At 48.3% G+C, this 19,440-nt stretch overlaps 1 protein-coding gene across 3 annotated transcripts in view; it reads left to right on the forward strand.

Moving 5' to 3' along the window:
• FBXO34 (F-box protein 34) overlaps positions 1–19,440 on the forward strand; it is a 57,137-nt gene that overhangs the window by 30,482 nt on the left and 7,215 nt on the right. For 2 of the 3 annotated variants that reach the window (XM_081911339.1, XM_081911340.1), the window contains exon 2: positions 3,362–3,440. The gene's annotated coding sequence lies outside the window, so the exon portion shown is untranslated. Of the gene's footprint in view, positions 1–3,361; positions 3,441–7,846; positions 8,098–19,440 lie in introns of those variants that run through there. The other variant, XM_081911341.1, reaches the window with a different exon arrangement.

Genomic DNA, 19,440 nt, shown 5'->3' on the forward strand with positions numbered 1-19,440 from the left:
ACTTCTTTGCACCACGCGTGGCTAAACTGTGGAGTTCTCTCACAAGAGGCAGTGATGGCCACCAACTTTGGATGGCTTCGAAAGACAAATTCATGGAGGATAAAGCAGTTGTTGAGTAGGAGCCACAATGGCCGTGTTCCTCCACGCTGTTGCAGGCAGTATATGCCTCTCGAATGCCAGTCGCTGTGAGTAATCCCAAGTGAGGAGGAGAGTGATTTTTTCTTGGGTCATGCTTGTGAGTTTCCCATTGGGGCATCTGGTGGTCCACTATGAAAACAGGATGCTAGATGGGCCATTGGCCTGATCTAACAGAACTCAACTTTCGTCATTACTTTTAGAAAGATGTAAGTTTCTGGTCCTCAGCATGGCAGAAGTGGGAGGAGATCTATATTTGTCTGTCTGTCTGTCTATCTATCTATCAAGTGGGAGAAGATCTCTGTCTGTCTATCTATCTATCTATCTATCTATCTATCTATCTATCTATCTATCTATCATCTATCTGTCTGTCTGTCTATCTATCTATCTATCTATCTATCTATCTATCTATCTATCTATCATCTATCTATCTATCATCTATCTATCTATCTATCTATCATCTATCTATCTATCTATCCATCTATCTAGCATCTATCTATCTAGCATCTCTAGCATTTTGTTGCCTTCATCAGAGGAGCTCAAAAGTGGCACATCTGCCTCACAACAGCCATGTGCTTTAGGTCTGGTTGAGAGCCAGTGATTTGCCACAGGTCATCTAGCTAAACTAAGGAGGAACATCAGTCTGGGTTCAAGACCTTTTGCGATAAAGCCCAAGGGAAAGCTGTACTGCTGATACATTCTCTTCCAGTGCTTTGCATTTTTACATTTTTTGCCGAGGGTTTTTTATTGGGCTCCATTGTATTTTAAGTTTCCTTTGGTTAAACGTCTTACGGTGCATGTCGCTATTTAAATTTAAAATAAACACAGACTTTGTTTCATTGTTGAACTGACTCCCGACCATTGGGAAGGTCAGGACTTTAAATGATGAAATGAACAATGAATGTTAACCTTTTTGCTTATGGAGCTTCTGAATTTGCATAACAGGATCTTGTCCGAGAATGTTTTTATTCCAGGTTCTGAAATACCCTGATGGGAGGGACTTGGTGGTGAGAGCTTCTAGAGCCATGGGGCAGGAATGGGAATGGGGAGCATGCTGCCACTGTGGCTCCAGTCCTCACTATGGGACCGAGTCCAGAGGGTAGCATTGGGAGAGTGCTTTTTGCCCCCCTGGTGGTTATGCTATTTTATTTTATCCCCAGTGCTATTTAGTCATAGAACTGTAGAGTTAAAAAAGACCGCGAGGGTCACCCAGTCCAACCCATTGCCATGCAGGAATCTTTTGCCCAACATGGGGTTTGAACCCACGACCCAGAGATTAAGAGTCTCACACTCTACCAACTGAGATATCCCAACTTCACAAGGTAATATGTATATGAAGTTGTTGGGAGAGGTCATAAGGATTTTGGGGACAAGGTGCTTTAGGTGCACTGATGACACCTGGCTGGATTTCTCCATAACATCCCAATTGGGAGAGGCCATGTAAGCCCTGGGCTGGTACCCTTTGTGGCCTCCTACAGAGGTGCCTGGCGTCCTCTGGTCCATGGGGTCACGAAGAGTCGGACACGACTAAACGACTAAACAACAACAACAACAACTTTCTCTACCGGCCACCACTGGCCAGGGTCCTTGAAAAATGGAAGTGCCCTGAGCAGCCTCTGAAAGGGGCTGGTGATGTCAGAACCTGGACTCCGTCCAGGCAAATCACACACTCAAGGTTTTGGGGTGAGGTTGTCAGCATGCAGAGAGCTGGGAGGTCAGCTGGCTAGCCCTGGCTGGGCCGTCTCCTTCCAGCTGTCCCGCTGCGAAGACCATCACCTCTGCTCCGACGTAAATCAGCGACCCGGGCTTCTGAGCCAGGGCACACTATCCGCAGATCGAACTGCGCACACAGAATAGGTGTGAGGCTTGTGGAAGCATACTACAACTACAGATTTATTAATCATAAATCAGGGCAAAGAAACATGTTGTCTCTCTCCCTCGTTGTCTCAGAGAGAATGGGAAAAGCAAAAGATATACACAACTGAAGTTCCCAGCAAGCTGGTCTGGAATGTAAACAGACATGTGACACGCAACAGTTCCACATGCCTGCTCCTTAAGGTGGAATGGAAATGTCAACAGAGCTTCTGCTGCTCTGTCCCAGCTCCTGCCAACCTAGCAGTTCGAAAGCATGCCAGTGCAAGTAGATAAATAGGTACTGCTGCGGCGGGAAGGTAAATGGCTTTTTTGTGCTTTCTGGTTTCCATCACGGTGTTCCATTGCACCAGAAGCGGTTTAGTCCTGCTGGCCACATGACCCAGAAAGCTGTCTGTGGACAAACGCCGGCTCCCTTGGCCTGAAAGCGAGATGAGCGCCGCAACCCCATAGTCACCTTTGCCTGGACTTAACCATCCAGGTGTCCTTTACCATTACCTTTTTACTCAAGGTTTGTTCTTGATTTACTGCTTGGTTTTTTTGTCTGGGGGAGACGATCTGTGTAAACAGCAAAGAGCCTCCCTCCCCTTTGAAACTTGAGGAAGGGGAAGAAAACCTCACGTTTCCCTGAATCACTGGAAGGCTATTGTTCTAGGGCTGCCCCTGTAGGGTCGTGGAATAAGCTGGCAGGACTGGGAAGGGCTGCTGCTCCGTGGCTGAGTTTGCCATGCTTTGCATATGGACTGTCCCGGGTACCATCTCAAGCATCTCCAGACAGAAGGCTCTGATCACAGGTGACCAGGGGGAGAGGACCTCTGCCTGAGACCCTGAAGAGGTGTTTCTAGATGAACCGATCGTGTGGGTTGCATGAATAACGCTGAATTAGCCGAAACAATGGCATTTGGGGCATTTCTGTTGTTTGCAGTGATATTGCCCATACACTGGGTGTAGTATGATGATGATGATGATGATGATGATGATGATGATGATGATGAGTCCATCTGACTGGGTTGCCCCAGCCATACACTGCATATTTTGCAGTGATGTTTTGTGGCTGCCCTTGAGCTTTCTGTGTCGAGGGGAGCTATAAATATCCAGGAGACGAGAGGTGGCTGCTCTTGCCTGCCGTAGCTTTTGGAAATTCATTGCCCTCTCTTTCCACTTTGAGTTGTCATTCCCAACACCCCTCCAGAGGGAAGAGGCCTGTGATGTTCTGGGCGGCAGTGCTTTTAATACATCTGGTTGATTGTGTCCTCTGGTAGTTTTTATGATGTGTCCTTTTTATAAAGATGGAATGTTTGCTGCCTGCTAATTGCTTGCTGCCCTCTAACCTCCCCTTCCTTTTCCTTTTCAGAAATGCCCTTCAAAGGATTGTGCCGAACACCGAGGGTGCTGTGATGTCTGAAACTGCGCAGAGGGGCTTCTCCCTGAAGGTACTGCTCTCAATTTGCCCCAGCGAGGTGCCTATGTGCAGCTCTATGTATTCGTTTTTGGCATTTTGGGGGGTGCTGTGCAGAAAATCTCTTCCTATTTATACAGTTTGGATGCTGACTTTTTTTTATTAAAAAAACACGGGTGGGGTAAGGGATCTTTCATTGTAGCAAGAGACTGCTTGGGAGCTTCCTTCTGTTTTGCATTTTACCTGTTCCAGTCAAGAGGTATACCCGGATCCAGTACTTTTTTATACTGATTGATTGATTGATTGATTGATTGAATGAATGAATGAATGAATTTATAAACCGGCCTATACCTGGAGGTCTTAGGGCGGTTCACAGTACAAAACCAACAACCCAATAATAATAATAATAATAATAATAATAATAATAATAATATAATAATAATAATAATAATAATAATAATAATAATAATAATAATAATAATAAATTTTATTTATATCCCGCCCTCCCCAGCCGAAGCCGGGCTTAGGGCAGCTAACAACAATCAAATAATCAAACAGTCAAATAATCACACATTCTAAAAATATTTCATTATAAAAATTAATTAAAATCAAATTGATGGCAACCGATTAAGCAAAATTCTGTGCAGGTTGCCAGAGGAGGGAGTCAGGTTGCGCCCTGACCAAAGGCCTGGTGGAACAACTCTGTCTTGCAGGCCCTGCGGAAAAATGTCCGGTCCCGCAGGGCCCTAGTCTCTTGTGACAGAGCGTTCCACCGGATTGGAGCCGCAGCCGAGAATAACCTCCCCCTCAAACCCCCCCCCATTTTAAAAGGGCATAGGATGTCAATAAAATCAACCGAAGGCCTGGTTAAAAAGGAACACATTTGCCTGGTGCCTAAAGGTGTATAATGAAGGCGCCAGGCGAACTTCGCTTGGGAGAGCATTCCACAGACGGGGAGCCACTGCAGAGAAGGCACCTTGTCTACATCCTCAAGCCTTACCAACTAAAACTCATCCAACACAACAGGACAAGACTGTGCTCTGGACAAAAGGCCCTGTACAACCTGGAACAGCTCTGCTGGATGACATAATGAGGATGCAATGGAGGCAGCAACGTATGCCTTCTTTGCTGCCTTCACTGCCACTAGGTAGGCTCGATAATGAGCCCTTACCAGTGTTTGGTTGCATTCATTCGGATCTCCTCCACTTGCGTCCAAGCCGTCTCCCAGCTTGTTTCCTCGCCCTAAGCTCTGGAGTATACCATGGGGCCAAACAGGCTCCAAGAAGTAGGAGAGGATGCTCAGGGGTGATTGCGTTAATAGCCTGAGCTAAGTGGGTGTTCCAGAGGTCAGCCAGGGCTTCGACGGGGCGCCAGTCAGCCTCTTCACCCATAATCAGATCGTGGATGAGGGAGATGGTTTCCTGGGCTGACCTGGCATTCAACAGCAGCAGTCGCAGACCCAGCCACAATTCCCCAGGTTGGGGGAGGGACTGGCACATGGCACAGTCACTAACTGCCTGTGCTGTGTGCCCCTTACCCGGCCTGCCCCTCCTCCCACGCCATACCTCCGCCTACCCAGAACCATTGAAATTGGGCCTCCCCCTGCTCTCCACCGCTCCTCTTTCCAGGAATATCCCACAAAATGCCCTTAAAACCCAGCTAAAAACAGTTAAAACACTAAAAAAAACCCAATTTAAAATGATATAAAAATCAATTTAAAAGCAATTTAAAAGAAAAAGCCCTCTCTGCTCAGCAGCAGTGCTTATAAACCTGTCAGGCCCTGCCCTGGGCCCGGTGGAGAGAGGCAGGAGTAGGGTCCTCAGGCTCTCATTTATTTATGGCTCTCCCTCCCCCCAAGGAGCTGTCCAAGGTGATGTATGTGGTTCTCCACCTTGCTTTCATCCTTACAACAACCCTGTGTTGGTGACTGGCTCCCAAGGTCACCCAGTGAGCTCCATGGCTAAGTGCAGATTCGAACCCTTCTCTCCCAGGTCCGTGATCCAACACTCTGAACCATTATGCCACACTGGCTTTCATGCAGAAGGTAGCTGGACACAAGCAAATATTATAAGTTCAAAAAGGCAAATACTTTCTAGAACGGAACAGTAAGATGCATGTCCCCAGTTTTAATTCAGGAGAAAATTGGACCTTGGCTGTCTGAAATCTGGGGAAACTGTTGTTGTTGTTTAGTCGTTTAGTCGTGTCCGACTCTTTGTGACCCCCTGGACCAGAGCACGCCAGGCCCTCCTGTCTTCCACTGCCTCCCGCAGTTGGGTCAAACTCATGCTGGTAGCTTCGAGAACACTGTCCAACCATCTCGTCCTCTGTCGTCCCCTTCTCCTTCTCCCTTCTCCCAACATCAGGGTCTTTTCCAGGGAGTCTTCTCTTCTCATGAGGTGGCCAAAGTCTTGGAGCCTCAGCTTCACGATCTCTCCTTCCAGTGAGCACTCAGGACTGATTTCCTTCAGAACGGAGAGGTTGGATCTTCTTGCAGTCCATGGGACTCTCCAGAGTCTCCTCCAGCACCAGAATTCAAAAACCACTGCTGCTACGTGAGCAAAAAGAGACAGTCTTCAAGCCACCCATTCAAGCTGCTTCATTTGGAGAGGTCAGATGAGAAGTTTATTGTGCAAGCTGCTGAATCTGCCTTACGTTGGCAGGATGAGTCCTGGGTAGATCTGAGAGCTGGCTGGCTGAGCTTTGTAGTTTGCAATCAGCTCAGACTTCTGTTAACCACTTCTGTAGTTGCCTGAGGTGAGCAAGACTCTCCTCCAGGTGACCAGATGGAGCTTTGTAAAACTGGAAGCGCACTGGGGTTTGTGGTGTTGGTGTCATGTTGTTGTTGGACCTTTGATGTGCTACAAAGTTCTGTTGGCAGCTGGGCAAGTAAGTTTTGTGGATCTGTTTGCAAGGCTAGCTCAGTTTCTTAAGTTGCATGATGGAGTGTCTTGGCTCAGCTCCACTCAGATCTGTGACTCAGAAGTTGTGCCCTAAAATCCCAGGTGTGTAGGAGATGTCTGCAGATCCTCAGTCATGAGGAGAAGGCGTACTTGGTTCATACAGAATTGTGGGTCTTGTTTCTAGAGTTTTTGGGGTACATTTCTCATCGTTCTGGACCACTAGTCCTGCTAGCTAGAGATAACTGGAGTCCAAAAGCAGCTGGAGACCAAAGTTTGGGAAACCCTGGTCTAGACTTTCTTGCTTCTAGCTCTGTGATTATGTGAGCTGTTCCCAAAAGCAAGAAAGAGAGTATCTGGAAAGTAAGGTAAAGGCAAAGGATCCCTGGACAGTTAAGTCCAGTCAAAGGCAACTACAGTGGTACCTCAGGTTACATACACTTTAGGTTACATACTCCACTAACCCAGAAATAGTACCTTGGGTTAAGAACTTTGCTTCAGGATGAGAACAGAAATCCTGCTCTGGTGGCGCGGCAGCAGCAGGAGGCCCCATTAGCTAAAGTGGTGCTTCAGGTTAAGAACAGTTTCAGGTTAAGAACGGACGTCCAGAACGAATCAAGTACTTAACCCGAGGTACCACTGTATGGGGCTCATCTTGCTTCAGGTCAAGGGAGCCGGTGTTTGTCCACCGGGTCATGTGGCCAGCAGGACCATAGCTTTCCGGGTCATGTGGCCAGCAGGACTAAACTGCTTTTGGCGCAACGGAACACTGTGATGGAAGCCAGACCACACGGAAACGCTGCTTACCTTCCCACCACAGCTGTACCTGTTTATCTACCTGCACTAGTGTGCTTTCAAATTGCTAGGTTGGCAGGAGCTGGGACAGAGAAACGGGAGCTCACCCTGTCGTGGGGATTTGAACCGCCGACCTTCCAATCGGCAAGCCCAAGAGGCTCATTGATTTAGGCCACAGTGCCACCTGCGTCCCTAAATCTGGAAAGTAAACCTGGATTTAAATGGCAGGTAGACCTTGGGTCAACCAATATTCTGGCCCCTCATCTTGGATCCATAAAGCTTTCGATGTTCTCGTCTTCTTGTCTACACGAATGACACCAGCAATTTTTGTTTGCAGCTATGCAGAATTACATAGTGCTCTCTCTTTCCCTGACTCTCCCTCTGACATCCCATGTCTTTCTCACCCATCTTCACACACACATAGAGTCTGGAGGGTCTATAAAAGCAGACAGGACCCTATAAGTTCCCCAGTTGGGTTTTACCTGGAGATGCTGATGTTTGAACCTGCGACGGTCCCTTTCTGCACAGGAGGCATTTTAATTCCCCAGCCTGCCACCGTGCAACAGGTTGCTTTCTGTCTGGACAGGCCTTGCCCAAGAAAAGGCCTGCAGTTGGGTGTAAGGAGGGGTCTCTGAACCCGTCTGTGCCTCGCTCAGGCAGGATCCGGCTCTGCTGCCTGAAGCTGCCGTGGTTCCAGAACACGGGGTTCTCCGCATCCCCCATCATTCCCATGGCAACAGGCTGATGTCACATCTGGTGAAGGACGTGGTTTCAATGGCTGGATGACGCAGGGCTCGCGCGTGGCTCAGGTGGAGGAGCAGATGGACTTTTTGCCGGGCTGAGAGTCCCCTGAGAAGGGCGGGAGGCAAGCAGGGCCGTTTCCTGCACTGAGGACTGAAATACGGGCTTGCAAAGAGGAAAAAGTGAATGTGTGAATCGGCTGCGTTTGCTTTCCTGCCTGTTGCTGACCGACCTGGTAGAGAGGATGGCATGGTGCAGGTAAAACATTTGAAAACAAGTCTTTATTCAGTGCTGGGCAGGGGTGGAGAGGAGAGGACTTTTTCTTTGTCATCTCCCAAGTTTCTGTTTGCTTCCGGGGGGGGGGGGACTTTCCAATGTCGTCTTGTTTTAATTCTGTTCCAATTGCCTCATTTGTTCTCTGAGCCACTCTCTTCCCCGCCCTGCCTCCTCCATTCTCTCCCCCCTCTCCTTTTATACTTACTAGGAAAGGGAACTCTCCCCTGCCCTCTTTGCAATGATGGTCACATTTTCCTATATCCTATGAGCAGATTCCAAGATTGCAGAGTGGGGTCCCCACCCATTTGATTTGGCGGCAACCTTTCGCTCCCATGAAAGCAGGGGCCGATTGTTCCAATTCCCTGTGTATATGTGCTTTGGCAAGGCTTGAAGGAACTTCCAATCACAGCTGCCCATTGTTGGCTTGCAGAAGTGGCTGCAAATGAAAAGGGTGCCAGCCCCAGGGCAGTAAAGATTATGGGATTGTTCTCTTCCCTGCCCTGCCTCCCTTGCCCTACTACTACTTGTTTCCATGACATACAACTTTCCCTTCAGCACTTCCCTGCTGGGACTTCAGTCCAAAGACCACTGCTTGGTGGGCAGGAATCTTTGCATCTCTCTGCTCCCCCCCACCCAAAAATATTTTTTTAGTTTGCTCTCTTTCTTTTGTGACCACGTTGGAGATTTCACAGGTGCTGCCCTTGGCCTCATTCCTACGTTTTGGAAGTTTTTTATGCCAAGACTGCTTCTTGGTTTAAAAATAACAGCAGATATCAAGAAATAGCACACAGCTGGGTCCCGTTTTCACACGGCGCATCGTTGAAACAAGGGGACTCACTCCCACGGGAGGTAGTGATGCAGCCATCAACTTGGATGGCTTTAAAGAGGGATTAGACAAATTGTTGTTGTTGTTTAGTTGTTTCCGACTCTTCGTGACCCCATGGACCAGAGCATGCCAGGCGAATTAACGGAGGATAAATCGGTAGAGCATAAGACTCTTAGTCTCAGGGTTGTGGGTTCAAGTCCCATGTTGGGCAAAAGGTTCCTTCACTTCAGGGGGTGGACTAGATGATCTTCGTGCGCCCTTCCAACTCTACAATTCTACAATTTCTATGATTCTAAAGCCTACTAGATCCCATGGCTATGCACTGTCAGAGGCAGTAAATGCCTCCGAATACCAGTTGCTTGAAACTGCAGAATGGGAGATGTTCGGTTGTGCTCAGGTCCTGTTTGTGGGACAGGCCACTGTGAGAACAGGTTGCTGAAATAGACAGGCCTTTGGCTTGATCCTGCAAAGTGCTTATTCACTGGAGTTGCTGAACTCAGACCAGAATACTGGTCTGAGTTTAGAGCAGGGGTAAGCATCCTTTTTCAGCAGGGGGCCGGTCCACCGTCCCTCAGGGCATGTGGTGGGCCGGACTATTTTTTCTTGGGAGGGGGGAATGAACAAATTCCTAGGCCCCATAAATAACCCAGAGATGCATTTTAAATAAAAACACACTTTCTACTCATGGCAGGCCTCAGGTTGCCTACCCCAGTTTAGAGCATGTACTCTACCAGTGAGTATGTGGCCCTTAAGAGCTTGCTAAAAATCTCCAGAACTGGATGGGCAGCTGAACAATATCCCTGGCATTTGGGCTTCCCTTTTTCGTGATGCAAAACCTCTTATTTTAGAGCAAAGTCTAACCAGTCCTAGCTGGATCGAGCAGTCTGCCTGTTTTCTGGGATTCCTTTGAGTGAAATGTACTTCATTTAAAAAGGAAAACAGAAGGAGAAGCTGAGTCATGATTTGTGAGCATGGTGTTACATGATGAGTGATCTTTGCAGTCCTGTCAACAAAAACTATGTAATTACTAAGAAAAAGGGCTCCAGGTTCAGCAGTAGATCACCTGTGAGATTGCAAAGAGTTTGCAGGATGTTTACCTCCAGGTTTGTGTGTTATTCCTCCTTTCTTCCTTGTTCCTGGTCTGGTGCCATGAACCGATATTCTAGTGGTTTGATTCTCTGCGTTTTGGGACGGGACGGCGTGTAATAGGGAATCTTTTAAACCCCAGACTTTAAAGTCAGTTATTTCCAGACTTAACGAGAGGCTTTCATACTCTGAAACGCAGTTTGTGCTGTACTCTTGTGTGTATGTTTATGTGAGATTACTTCATTTCAGAGGGTTGGACTACATGACTCTTGGGAGTCCCTACTCCTGTCCCTTTCTAATTCTGTGCCTCTGTGGCTAAACGTATTCTGGGGCAGAGTAAAGTCCACTTAGCTCCTTCCCCAGGTCGTGCAGATGCTGTACTACCTAGATCTAAACCATGTCTTGACATAGCACTGTGTCCAAAGCTGGGATCGTGGTCCGTCTCCAGCTACAGCTCGTGGTTTGTTTGGACTGGAGCAGGAGAAACCACAGGCCTGGGTTTGCACGCAATGCTAAGACAAACCATGGCTTAGCTGAGGGTAGCCGAGCAGCAGCAGAATCAAGAGAGGGTCAAAGCAGCCAGGATTTTTCCTTTGAGTGCTAACCTGCTCACTCATTCACACTTAGCCATGTGCTTCCACGTGAAGCAGGTCATTGTATGAAACTGATTTAGTGATTTTTACCGTGTTTTAAGAACCTTGCTTATACACCACTTTTGAACATGGGGAAGAAGTTTTAAATCAGTGTCCAGTCTGGTGTTGGACTACAACTCCCATCAGCCCCAAGGAATGTGGTCAGTAATCAGGGATGATGGCAGTTGTAGTCTGACAGCACATTGGCTACTGCACTATACTAGAGCGAGTCTGTGTCTACACACACAAACACACACTGAATCTTTCCTGGGATCCACAGCTGGTTCTTGGTTTCTCTGCAGTTAAAAAAAAAACAGTTCTTTAAAAAGTGGAGTGCATACATCTTGCCTTTTAAAGACAACAATCCTGAACGGGGCAATTTTTTGTAGCCATTAGTCTCTCTCTCTCTCTTCTCTCTCTCTCTCTCTCTCTCTCTCTCTCTCTCTCTCTCTCTCTCTCTCTGTGTGTGTGTGTGTGTGTGTGTGTTTGCAGCACAACTCCTCTCACAGCCATGGGCTTTTTGCTGGTGGTCCAGCACATCGTTTCATTCCTCTGTGGACTTTCCCCCCTCCATTCTTCAGGGTGTGAGGCTCTTCCAGCGACTTTCCAGATACTTGTCAGTGTGAGCTGGGAGGGTGTGTGTTTTAGTAGCGGTGATGAAAACAGCAACCCCCAGCTGGAAAACTGTCAGCTCTCCAGTATCGGTGCTGTAAAACAATGCTGGGATCACCCAGAATGGAAAAAGCAAGCGGCTTGGATTTCTACACACACACACACACACACACACACACACTCACTCCTTGGAAGAAGTGATTTGCACAAAGTCTTGCAGAATGTTTATTAGGGGCAGTGAAGACACTTGGAGGTTTCTCTGTGCCTCTTCCTCTCTTTCTAGCTAAGAGGCTTGGCCAGTCCCAGCTGGGAATCATAGCTGTCCCATACAGGATCAGACCCGCAGCCTTGATGTTAGTAGCACCATGCTCCAACCAACTGAGCTATCCGGAATCTCCCACAGCTGTGGGGAACATGCAATCCTCCGGATGCTGTCAGACTCCCACTACCCCAGCCAGTATGGCCAGTGGTCCTGGCGATGATGGGAGTTGTAGTCCAACAGCCTCTGGAGGGTTCGTGGTTCCCCATGCCTGGTGCACGACAAAAGGAAGGGGCTACGTGTGTACAACATATGCACACGACACTCAAATGGAAGTGGCCCCCTTGCTGCAATGAGTGAGTGTGAGAGAAGGATACAACAGTGATTCATTGCTTTCTCCTTTTTAGAGGTGGGGGTTAAACTAGGGTTACCAGACATTCCTGGGGAACAGTCCCCGGATTTGCAAATCTGTCCCTGGACAAATTCCGTCTCCAGAATGCCCCTAGATTTGCAAATCTGTCCTGGGAAACGTGGCAGCGGCAGCCTCAGCAGCCCGGAGCCAGCCTGGTAGCGCCGTTGGCTCTGGCTGGTTTCGGGAGCTGCTTGCTGCCGTGGCGCCCGACATTTTTCCTCGGCGGAAGTCCCCATATGATGTGTTGCACACAAGACACATCATATGGGGACTTCCAGGAGGCAAACTGGCAGGCGCCACGGCAGCAAGCAGCTCCTGAAGCCAGCCAGAGCCAACTGTGCTACCAGGCTGGCTCCGGGCTGCTGACTGCCGCTGCCGCTGCTGAAGGGGAACTGGGAACGTCTGGTGGTACAGATATCTTGCCCCTTTCCCCCTTTGTTTTGACTGATCAAGGGAGGCTCAGGAGTTGTGGGCAGGCTGCCGTTGCCCAGTTTGTTAAAAATGTCTGTGCATTTATGTTTCGCAGGGTGCAAAAGAAGGGCTTTGCACCTTTATACAATATGCATATGTGCTTGGGCCCAGGATCTTTTGCCTCACCACCCCCACTACTGACTCCCTGTTGCTACTCAGCTTCAAAAAAGGGGGGGGAGGGGTCCCTGGATTCATTGAAAAAAATCTGGTAGCCATAAGTTAAACATTCACAAACAGCCACTCTTGATGTAGTTCTGAAACAACCGCAGGTAGCCAATAGTGTGTTGTTGTTGTTTAGTTGTTTAGTCGTGTCCGACTCTTCGTGACCCCCTGGAGCAGAGCACGCCAGGCACTTCTGTCTTCCACTGCCTCCTGCAGTTTGGTCAAACTCATGCTGGTACCTTCGAGAACACTGTCGAACCATCTCATCCTCTGTCGTCCCCTTCTCCTTGTGCCCTCCATCTTTCCCAACATCAGGGTCTTTTCCAGGGAGTCTTCTCTTCTCATGAGGTGGCCAAAGTATTGGAGCCTCAGCCTCAGGATCTGTCCTTCCAGTGAGCACTCAGGGCTGATTTCCTTCAGAATGGATAGGTTTGATCTTCTTGCAGTCCATGGGACCCTCCAGAGTCTCCTCCAGCACCAGAATTCAAAAGCATCAATTCTTGGGCGATCAGTCTTCTTTATGGTCCAGCTCTCACTTCCATACATCACTACTGGGAAAACCATAGCTTTTACTATACGGACCTTTGTTGGCAAGGTGATGTCTCTACTTTTTAAGATGCTGTCTAGGTTTGTCATTGCTTTTCTCCCAAGAAGCAGGCGTCTTTTAATTTCGTGGCTGCTGTCACCATCTGCAGTGATCATGGAGCCCAAGAAAGTAAAATCTCTCACTGCCTCCATTTCTTCCCCTTCTATTTGCCAGGAGGTGATAGTGTAACTTGCCCAAATTCTCCCTGTCGTTACCTGAAAGTTTGGTGGAGGCAGAGTCTGGGGTTGGTGATGGGCATGGGCTGAGTGCTTCCTGGTCCTATTTTCCAGCTCTTTTGTATGCTCTTCCAGACATCAGGGGAAAACCAAGATCCCCCTGAACCTGCTAAGTTTCACGGCGGGGCGTAGGAAACACCTGGTGACGAGGCAGAGTAACAGATGAGAGATTCTTACTTGTCCTTCGGCTTCCCTGAATTGTGAGTGCACTGTTCACAAGGATCTGTTTCAAACGCAACCTTGGAGCATCAGTTTGCACTGTCCACCTGCAAGCCATCCTGTGTAATGTAATTTACGTGGCAGTGTGTGGATGTGCAAGCCAGCCATAAGGTTCTCAGATTTCATACAAGAGTCCAAGGCCATAGGAAGATGTCAAGCTGCCTCACATTGAGTCTAGCCTTTGGTCCATATAGCTCAGTATTGTCTACACGGACTGGCAGCAGTTATCGTAAGGTTTCAGGCAGGGAATCTTTTCCAGCCCTACCCGAATATGCTGGAGACAGAACCCTGGAGTTTTTTGCATGCAGCTCTGCCTCTGAGCTGCTTTTGACCTTCCTCACAGTGTTTCCTGGGCATATGCTGCCTCCCAAATGTATGAATGGTTCCCAGTTCCTTTTTCAGCTCTTAAATCGTCCTCCCTTCTTGCTGCATGAACAGCTTGGCTTCCAGAAGCACCAGAATCCAAATCCTGCCAGACTGGAAATGTGTGTAGATTCAGTGTTTGCAGTGACAAGTGCTTTGCCAGCTCTTTGAATCAAGGCTTGAGGTGTCCCCCATTTTGCCTAAAAAACAGGTTATTCAGGAGGACGCGAGAGAGCAAGTGGGAAATAAAACCTCAGTTATCAACATTCCTTAAGCTGCAAGTCACTTTCTGCTTTCGATGGAAAGTTAGCAACGTGGAGAGTGGCTGCTTATTTTTCTCCCAAAGCCCCTGATCTCCCTGGAGGTGGGCACTGCTGCTGTTCTTGTATAGTCCTCCCGGGCATCTCCTAAGCTTTGGCCGTAGTTAGATTTGAATCTCAAAAGAACCTAGTGACTTTTTGAAAGGCCCATCAGGTTGAGATGCTTTGATTACCAGAACAGATAGAACATTTAATTGAATATCCCGGTTGAATGTCTTTCATCTACCACATCAGGCCACCCTGAAGCCTAATTGGGTGCATACAAATGGCACGCTCTATCAGCCATGAAGCGGTGCTTTTGAAGGCATAAGGTATCAGAAGACTCCTTGTTTCTGCTGTTACAGATTACAAAGACCGACCGCCTAGAACAGGCATGTCCAAAGTCCGTTTTGGGGGCCTAATCTGGCCCGCCAGTTGGTTTAATCCAGCCCCTCTGGTGGTTTATTACGTGGGGTAAAATCCTTAAAAAACCTCAACAACTTCAACCCTTAAAAAAGGTCAACAACTTTGATCGGCCCTCACAGCCCTTCATGTCATCAAATCTGGCCCTCTTTGAAACACCACTGGCCTCAAAATTCTTACATTCTGACTGAGGGACCTTTACAAATGACCTGCAGCAGTGAAATGGTTGTAAGGAGCCTCCAAACTCTGTCACAGGTGATGGTTATACATGCTGGCATGCGTGGCTTCAGGCATGTGGGATTGGAGAGCCTTGGCCAAACCTTGTGGCCAGTTGCAGCTGTGTGTGTTTGTGCAGGTGCAATGTTTCTGTATGGCAGGGGTAGCTAATGTGCCCTCCAGATTTTGCTGGGCTGCAGCTCCCAGCATCCTTGATCATTGGTGTCCTGAACCTTGGTGTACCTGGCGACCAGTCCTGCTGGTTTATACAGTCCCAAGGGCAAATGCTGGCAAGTAGTCCAGAAATACGGTCCAGGTTCAATGCAGCAAGCCAAGTCCAAAGTGCAACAGTCAGGAAACGCAGTCGAGGTTCAGTTCAGTGTCACAAACCAGCAGGACAATGGGGAAGAGGAAGGGAATCCCAGCGAGGGGTGCAGTCGTGATTGGTACGTTCTGGGGCAAGCTGGGGACGGAGAAGGAGAGGTTGGGGGCTTGGAAAGTACTCACAGGGCAACAGAGAAGGGCAAGGTCAGTGCACATGGACGAGGGGCCTCCATCTCTGTGAACACGCAAGCAGGAATACAAAGAAGGAGGAAAACAATCTGTAGAAAGAAAACTCCCATAAGAACCTGTAATTAAAAATACTGATGCCTTCCCCTGAGCTTTTAATATTGGAGAACTTAAGCATGCTCGTAAATCCAAAGTTTTGTGTCTCTTTTGCAAAAAAAAGTATACTTTTGTGTGTGTTCTGCTCTTTCCATTGCGTAGGGAGCAGTGGCAGGTACGCTCTAGGACGGTGTTTCCCATACAGTGGTGCCTCGCAAGACGAAATTAATTCGTTCCGTGAGGCTCTTCGTATAGCGGTTTTTTCGTCTTGTGAAGCAAGCCCATTGACAGCTTAGCGGATTAGCGCTATTAGCGGTTTAGCGGCTTTTAGCGGCTTTTAACGGCTTATCAGCTTAGCGAATCAGCTGATAAGCGACTTAGCTGCTTAGAAAAAGGGGGGGGGGGAACCCGCAGGAACTCGCAAGACATTTTTGTCTTGCGAAGCAATCCCATAGGGAAATTCGTTTTGCGAAGCGCCTCCAAAACGGAAAACCCTTTCGTCTAGTGGGTTTTCCGTCTTGCGAGGCGTTCGTCTTGCGGGGCACGACTGTACTTGGGTCTCCACTGGTCCTGCTAGCTGGAGACCCAAGATTGGATAAACCCTGCTCTGGGAGGCTGAGGCAGGCAAAGGCTCACAACCCAGCTCCCTAGCTGGCCAGGTGGGGCTCATTAGCTCTGGGAGGAGGGTTGTGATTCCTCAGCTGGATTAGGCTCAGGACAGGTGAGGTTCCCACGGCCTCATCAAGCCCAGATGCTGCAGACCCAGCACCTCAGCTCTGCTCCCCTTTTAAGCCTTGACTCCGAGGCTGCTCCCTACATCTCAGAACCTTCCGAGTTTGTAGAAACGGGGCTCCCTCTGGTTCCTGTGCACTGACCCCCATTCCCTCACCATCCTCTCTCGCCCCGTGAGTACCACCTACACCCCCAACTGCTCTCATGGGGACCTGAAGGGGTCTTTTCTTTCCACCGAGTTGTATCCCATGCTGAATTCCCATTGCCTGCTGGAATGGAAGAGTTCGGGGTGCAGAGAAACCTTCTGCAAAATTGGGACCAGTTTGAGGACGGTCTTGCGCTGCTTCTTACGGGAGTAACCACGATGGAACAATCAGACTGGGGACTCAAGCCCATTTCATCAGGTACACGAAGGTGGCATTTTAGTTAGCAGGTATAGAAAGAAGAAAGCTTTAAGGTGGGAGTTGAATGAGATGCAAAAATTACAGCCAGGGATAATTGGAACTTAATATATATGTTAAATAGGCACACCTTTAAGCCTTCATAGTGGCAGATTAGCGATTGCTACTGAGATGATTGTATTAACACCTGCACATTTGCAAGAAACAGTCCAAGATAACGCAGATATTGCTATCAGTGTAAGCAATTAACACATGTGGTGTGGTTAAAAAAATTGTTTGTCTCCAGTTAATCCACAAGTGATGGCATTAAACATCTTGATGAATTCGGCAGTTTCATATTGTCCTTCACTTGTCCCAGAGCAGCCACCTACAGTGTGTCCTGGGAGGTTGAGATGTTCTCCCACTAGCTTTTATGGATATTGCCATTCCTGATGTCCAGTTTGCATCCACTCTTCAGCAGGCAAGATGCTACACAAAGTAGTGGGTGAGGGGCAAGAGGGGGCAAATTGTACAAAAATCAGGCTGCCCTCATAGCTACAACATCAACCTAATTTTTGTCCCTCCTCCCTTTTCTTTTTTCTTTTTATAAAGTCTCTCCTTTACTCTCCTGCTTTGAGTAACATTTTTTCCTGATGAAGAATCCAAAAGCTTTGCCACTCTTTTGTGACAGGTTGGTTAGTCCCATAAAGTTATTGCTGAACTGTTGGTTTTCTTCTCCTTATGGACTAGTACCTTTATTTTTTACCCCCAACCCATACACACACACACACACACACACACACACACACCGTATTTTTCGCTCTATAACACGCACCCGACCATAACACGCACATAGTTTTTAAAGGAGGAAAATCCGTAGGCATGCCACCCGTAGGCATTCCCTCCATAACACGCACAGACATTTCCCCTTACTTTTTAGGAGGAAAAAAGTGAGTGTTGTGGTGCAAAAAATACGGTCTATATAGTAACACAGGGATGTGGCTAAGCAGAAAAATTAAATAAGGGTGAATTTCCAGGAAGAAGTGAAGGTGGCAGGGCTTCATTTTGATGCTGAGTTCAGTTGCTTTTCACAGGGTGAGATACGCTAACCACCTGCTCACATTTGATTGAAAACACACACGCATATGGGCTGTGGCTTAAAAGAGTTTATTTCCAGAAAAACACTGCAGATAAGAGGCAACACAAAGGACAAGATAGTACACTATTTTTTAGAACTGGCCCTGCACAAAGGAGGTGTGGGTGAATTTCTGTCGGCAAGAATGCCGTTCAGCATCTCATCTGTTCCACACAGATAACGCACGTGAATTTGCCCCTTATCATCACCCCTCAAATGGAGAGTCATTTTCCATATAGCCAGACAGGGTACAATAACACAGAGTCTATCGCTGCTGGTGGTATTCTGCAAACATCCCAGCGCCTCCTGTTACGGCTTGCTTGTGCTTGTGCCTGCATGTTGGGGGAGGGCCGGGTTAGGGCTGAGAAAGGGTCTGGAGGCAGCAATATCTTGGAGCCCCCTCTGATGCTGCTGCATTTGTCCTTACCCACTGAATCTTTGCCCGTATTCAGCTATGATCTCAAAGCCCTCTTTGAGTACTTCTCTCATCCTTTTGTAAAGTGCCTTCTGGAGAACAGTATGAAGGGGACAGCAGTGTTGGGCCTGGAAGGCATACAGTGCACAGATATTGAGCTGAGTTGGGTGGTCCAGGCAGTGGGAATAGGAGCAATATGAGGAGGGCAAAGAGCGGAACAGGGCACTGGTGATGTCCCCTCCCATCCATTGCAAGAACCCTTCTTGGGTTCTCCATCATCACGAGGCACCGTAAAAGCATTTCAGAGCTTTTCAGTTTGATCACAAGGACTAGGCACACTGTTTTCTTGCCAGATAATAAAACTGTAAGTTTGTCATCTCACTGCAGTTCCCATGGCCACCAACAGGTGGCCATGGCAGTTCCAATGTGATGACAGACCAGCAGGAAAACAAGCAGGCAGCAAGGCTGGCAGGCACCCGAAAAGAGCTGCATAAAGGCATGTGGGAGGCACACCAGAGACTAGTTTGGCAAACCGCTCTCTGAAGGAGAACAGTGTACACTTGGGCAGACGGCTCTCGGAAGCGCCTTCCACCCTCCTTTAAAAGATGCTGGGGATTCGGACAAATTGTGAGGGGTGGTGGCTTCAGGCAAGCTGTGAGGGGGAAGAAGAGGGGTGGTTAAGGTATAAAGGGAGGGGCTTTGGCCAAGTGGGGGGGAAAGGGCTTGGCAAAGAGTTGGCAGCGCCTTGTTTAAAAGGGATATCTTGTAGTAGTAAGGCTGCCTTCAGATATCTTTGGAAAGTCGTGTAGTTACTCATCTCCTTGACATCTAGTGGGAGGGTGTTCCACAGGGTGGGTGCCACCACCGAGAAGGCCCTCTGCCTGGTCCCCTGTAACCTCACTTCTCGCAGGGAGGGAACCGCCAGAAGGCCCTCGGAGCTGGACCTGAACAATGGGGGTGGAGATGCTCCTTCAGATACACTGATTTGAAGCCTTTTAGGGCTTTAAAGATCAGCACCAACCCTTTGAATTGTGCTCGGAAATGTATTACAGTCTCCTAGTATGGTGGCAGACCTACGCCTGTGTCTGCTTAGTCAGGGATTTTAGATCTGCAGAAACTTGGACTGAGTGCAGGAAGAGAGTCTAAACAAGCTGTCGTTCTGAAGCGCTTGACAAGATTCCGGATGCAGCGCTGCAGAGATGAAGGCTTGCAAAGCCACGAGCTGCCACCTAATTGCCAGTACGGCCTGTTTAGC

This window comes from Podarcis melisellensis, assembly GCF_964234715.1.
Source record: "Podarcis melisellensis genome assembly, chromosome: 1".
Taxonomy (NCBI): domain Eukaryota; kingdom Metazoa; phylum Chordata; class Lepidosauria; order Squamata; family Lacertidae; genus Podarcis; species Podarcis melisellensis.